Source organism: Zophobas morio, unplaced genomic scaffold (assembly GCF_036711695.1).
Source record: "Zophobas morio isolate AGI-343-1 ecotype UQ-CSIRO unplaced genomic scaffold, CSIRO_AGI_Zmor_V1 ptg000017l, whole genome shotgun sequence".
Lineage (NCBI taxonomy): Eukaryota > Metazoa > Arthropoda > Insecta > Coleoptera > Tenebrionidae > Zophobas > Zophobas morio.
The window spans coordinates 2,174,593-2,180,592 of record NW_026972122.1 but is presented as its reverse complement, the minus strand read 5'-3'; positions in this window follow the sequence as shown (position 1 = coordinate 2,180,592).

Here is a 6,000-nt window from a genome sequence, read left to right as displayed (position 1 = left end):
TAAGAGGTGGTTCAAAAAAATTAATGAAGTCAATTTATTTTATTGATTAAATTAAAGGCAACACTTATTATTAGTATTACACCCCAACCAACCCAATTTGGTACACACAAAATTTGTTAAAGGAAAAACTCGGTTGAAACATAAGGGTAGCACGCTTATTTACATCGACTTTAACATTACAGACCTGCATTTGTTTTATGCGCTCACTTGGTTCCGCGAATGTGAAATAGACATGTTTATAATCAACCAATTGTGAATTTCACCGTCAAGAATTAAAATAAAACCCAATGTTTTATATAATAAGCGGAAGTCGAAGCAATAAAACCGATGGTCGTTTTGTTTACAGTTTCTCTGTTTGACTCTCACGTATGCTGTTACGCCTGTCATCTTAAATTAAGAATGTTCATACATACACGATTTTCATTTGCCTCTGATACGTATACGTGAGTAAATTGTTTCGTTATTTTATTGATTATTACAAATCAATATTCAAAACGACCCAATTCATTTTCCCGAAAATTTGAGAATATAATAATTTTATTCTTAGTATTACACTACATCTATCCCAACTGATATACGTGTCCTTGCAAAAATGTTGATGACGTCATCGCAATTTTTTTTTAAATTCTCACTACAAAAATGTAATGAGAAAAAAAACACAATAGGCATGCAGTCGTCAAGTTTCCGACAGCGAGGGAAGTACTGTCTAAACTCTTTAGACCAATTTTTATTTAGCAGCTTTAGTTTTACAGATATGGGGTGAATAGTATTTTTGCTAAAAATGCACTTAATAGAAGATATAAAAATTTGTTAAATATATCTAGCTTCAATGAAATTTTCTTTGTATGATTTTCTTGTTAGGAGTACTAGTCTGAATGCTCCAACAATAATCAGTCATCATCTTTATGTTCCAGTAACCCTGGTATCGCTCCTCCATTGTACGAATATCTTTATGAAAGCGTTCCCCGTGTTCCTCGCTCAGGTCACAGAGATTTTCAGGAAAACGGTCCAGATGGCTATGGAGGTAGTGCAGCTTAATGCTCATGTTGCATCCAAGTCGCTGCAAGTGCATTAGTAATTGTTCAACGTGCTGAACGTAGCCATCAGATTTCCTATTTCCCAAAAAAATGTTTACTACCCAAACAAATTCTTCCCACGTACATTTCTTGTTAACTGTCTTATAGCTGATAAATTTTTTATCATTTATTAACTTTCTGATTTGTGGGTCGTCAAAAATACTGGCTTTTAACTTTTCATTATTTAATTTTGGGAACATTTTTATATCTAGACATAAAACCCACTTATGTTCCATGTACTTGATTTTGTCCAGCACTAAGAATATTGTAGGATACTCTTCATTCACTTTTGTCATAAACCCATAGACTCCACACAGCTTTTACATATACCAAACTAGGTATTCAGGGCTTGGCATTTGTTAGCAATGGAAATCCAAAATAGTCCAAGTATGCCTGTTTTACAAAATCCGACACATTCAAGCGGACTGTTGAAGCACGTCATTCTTGAAGAACACATTATGAAAATTCAACGGAAATTAGCTGAGTTATCAGACAGCTATTGATAGGAATTGTCGATTAATAAGTAAAGCTGAAGACGGTACCTATATCCCAAAAACTCCAGCTGCTAGAAAAACTCTGAAGGTAGATTCGGAACCACCGCCCCAAATTAGTAAAAAACAGTAAAAAAAATTCATGCAACAACAAAAAGTTTCGATTTTGTTGTGCTGTGTAATTATTTATTTAAGTAGAACACAGTAACTTTTACGAAAATAAGTGCTTCGTGTTAGACCGACCAAATCAACTAAACACATTGCCATTATCAGTGTTGGGCAGTATCTAGATACTTGTATCTAAATAAAGTATCTAGATACATTTTTGGGTATCTAGTATCTTTATCTAGATAAAATCGAATTTAAGCACAAAATACGAGTATCTGTATCTAGATACAAAATTAATGGCGCAGATATAGATAAATTTTTTTATTTCACTTTTTTTTTCAGTAGTTATTAGTTGAGTTATACTAGTTGTAATTTTTGATACTTTATGTTGGTGATTTTGGTCACATAAACAAAAATAGAGGTAAGAGGTCGACTAATAGTGTTCTGTCACGGAAATTTTCATATTTTAAATACCATCATTTCCTACATTGTAGCCTTCAGTACTTATCTAATACTATTAAACGAGCAAAGTTTGTATATATATATTTATATATATATATAATGGGTTTCTCGAAAACGGCTCTAACGATTTCGATGAAATTTACAGGTTAGGGGTTTTTTGGGTCAAAAAATCGATTGATCATAGTTTTAACTTCTGAAAATTACAGCTTCATGCATTTTCAGCAATTTTCAGGCAGTGAATTATATTTGTTGCTAGGCAACTTCAGATGACACTACACGAACACGAGATTGTTTTATAAGAGAAGTTTGGGTGACAGTCTGACAGTACGTTTGACGTACCTTTTTATCTTCAATTGTACGTACCGAAACATACTCCACTGTATAGAGGACGTTAAAATTCACCTTCTGAGGTGAGAAAATTTACCGAAAACTAAAGAGTGAGCGGATAAAAGGCACACGAAAGTGCGTTGAATTGAGATTATTTTGTCAAGCATTCATTTCAGAGGTTTCGCGGTCGGAGTCAATGTGTGATCGTTTTCCGGGATGGGACCGTGTTATTTGAGTTTTTGGGCTCAACGTTTCGCACACTTTCGTAAGTGGCATCTTCGGGAGCAGGGTTGAGATTGAGAAATTAGGAATAACGCAAAAGAGCACGGTAACTCAGTATGATAACCACACCAGAGGCGAAACTCTTCTGGCAGTAAGAATCAGAGAGAAAACTTGGGTAACAAATGAGATTGTAATAAATGTCAAACAATAATTCCAGTTTTCTGTTCTTTAATCTCTACATGTCACTTATCACTGTTTAAAACAAAGACTACTTATGGAATTTCTTTTTTAATGTGTATTTTTAATTAGCGCGTCTACTTCAAAATGCATATTATACGCATATTTATCTGTCCTAATCTGATCTAATACTACCAAACGAGCCGAGTGAAGCTCGGTCAACCAGATATTACATCTTTAAATGTAATCCTGAGGGGTAATAAATCTAAGCCATGGTAAGATGGTATTTTAAAACCATAAACCACAATTCACTATTCACTGCGTTTTACGCTTATCGGGGCAATGCATTTTATCTGTGTACCTGAGCAAGCCGGGTCCGGTAGGCCCGCTGGTTGTATTTGTGTTATTAAATAAGAGTAATTTTAATAGTAAAAATATTTGTTTAAGGTATGTTATTATTTTTAGAAAATAATAATTGCGTGTTACATAATGATTAATTTTTTTCAATTAGCACAAATTAGTTCTGTAATCGACTAATCGAATGTTCAATACATATATTTCTCTCGCATAAATCGCATATTTGTTACTGTTTTATACCTTTATTTTTCAGACAAATGTAGCATCTTTTCCTGTTGCCACTTGTGTCATTTCTTCACTTTTTCATTGTTGGACCTAACGCGAGGCGGGCTTGGCAGGTCCGTTTTGCCCTAGAATGCGCCGATTATGTTTAAGTGTAAATCTTGGGCAATAAAATTAATATTTTTACAACTCTCGGTAGAATAATTTATCGTGATATATTCTCAGAAATCGTGAAACGAGATTAAAATCAAATGAGTTTCAACAAAAATCTGAAAATTTAAAGTTGCACTCTGGTGATTACGGCCTGCCAGGCAGCCTTTGATCCTACAAGGGGTTTAAATACCTTTCTAAGAATTTGTACTTATTTTGCCTTAAACGGAACCAGCAATTCTTCCTAAAATGTATATACCTGCCGCACCGGGATAGACGATTACCGGACATGGTCATAAAAACATCGTAAGCCGATATTGAAAAATCATAATTTATGACAGGTTGCCGAGAACAGACCTTCAGCACAGAATAATCATTTCCCGTATTCTTTTGAAATATTAATTTTAATGCTGGAGATAATTATTAGATATACTTAAACACAATTTGGACACTGTAGTATGGGAATAAAAACAAAAAAAAAGTCTTTTTAAGCGTACGTAATAAATATTGCACAATTTGCGACAAATCAAACAACGAAGCGATGGCCTATTTGCAAGAAAACAGAAAATATTTTTCAGTATTGAATAACTATGCTACAGTAAAATGTTTATTTTTTAAATTTTAGAGATACCAGTATCAAATTATGCTTTCAACTTTCAGGTTTCAGCTAAATATGTAGTGGTAAATTATTATGAAAATAATGTTTTACATTTATGAGGAAGTCTTCAAAAACTTGGAAACAATTAATTATGCGGCACTTTTTTGTAGTATAAGTTGCTTTCAAAATATGGGAATGTCTTGAGAATGGCCCAAGAAAATACGAGAAATTGTAAATTGTAGAAGAAGTCAGTGTACAAAATTTGGTCTACTCACTGAACATTCACCAAAGTTGAGAAATCAAGAATCAAATCCATTAACTTCGTCACACTATGTTTTGCGAAAAACGCTAAAGCCTGTCACACATTTGTAAGTCCATTTAACGTAAAGTTAAATGGACTTACAAATGTGTTGTTCAGATCGTGAAATTGTGAATGTGAAAATGTAGTTGTCATGCTTTGATGCCAACTTGGGGATTTATCGCAGTGTGAGAGTCAACTTGACAGAAACCACGCAAGTATTGTAACTATTTTGGATTATTCAAAACCTTTTGATACTTTGGACCACCACTTCCTCTGCACCAAACTGGAATATTATGGGTTCGATCAAATTTCTGTTTCGTTTTTTAAATAGTATTTATTTTATCCTATATTGTAACCATACCGATAACACGTTGACAACGAGTTACGTTAAGGCATACTTTACATTACTAGCACTGTTATGAATTTTCATAACAACACTAGTGTTGTTATTATCTGTTTTTTTATTAAAAACTCGCTAACGCCGCAATTTCCGCGGAAAGTATTATCGGCAACACTGCACTGATTTGATTTAGGGAATTTTTTGACATCAAAAATTTTAAAGTTATTTTTGAAAAGTCATATTTTTTCTCAAAGTACAATAAAAGTTAAGATTATAACAGCTATAAGAAACAATAATAGGTTACTAGTAGTGCCCTGTAAACTTGTCGTTGCTTGAGGAAATTCCACAGACAGCATCGCCATCACCTTCTATTTCAGCGACATCATCGTCAGTTACCCTCTCATCATCATCTGTTTCGTCTGTATCAGAGTCTGCTAAAGATATTATGACTGGTGGAATATTATCTAGACGAAAATTGCCAATTTCTTTGTGCCAGTCTGCTAGAATTAATTCTTCACAATGCCGAATACTATTTTTCCACATTTGTGAATCAAAAGTATTTAAAGCCTCCAACCATAAGTGCGTTACTCGATTTTTGTCTTCAGTATATTCGTGAATATTTTGATTATAATAACGTTTGCAGTGTGCCCATGCCAGTTCAATAGCATTGTATTGACAATGGTAAGGTGGAAGTCGAAGCACATCAATACCATGCTGTTTCAAAATGTAATCAATTTCATATTTTACAGGAGTATCAGGTGAAATTGTGGGTTGGATTAAATCCCATAAATCTTTTTTTGTAAATTTTGGATCAAATGCAATGTTACATTTTGTTAAATATTCCTGCATGACAGTTTTGTTTGAAGACTTAGTTGGTGGTTTATCTAATTTTACGGAGTGATAGCTGGCATTATCCATAATCACGACTATTTTCGAACTTTTTGAAAGATTTGGTGAACAAATTACATTAGGTATAAATTGGTTTAAAACCCATTCTTTGAACATACTGGAATCCATGGTTTTGTGATAATCTCTATCATTATTCGTAGAGTGTAAGAGGAAGCTACACCCATTTATAAAACCGTCTGAGGATCCAGCATGCAAAACCGTAAAACGCTGTCCTTCAAATTTTGTGGCTTTATAGTTTTTTGTGTGCATATTGTCATGTA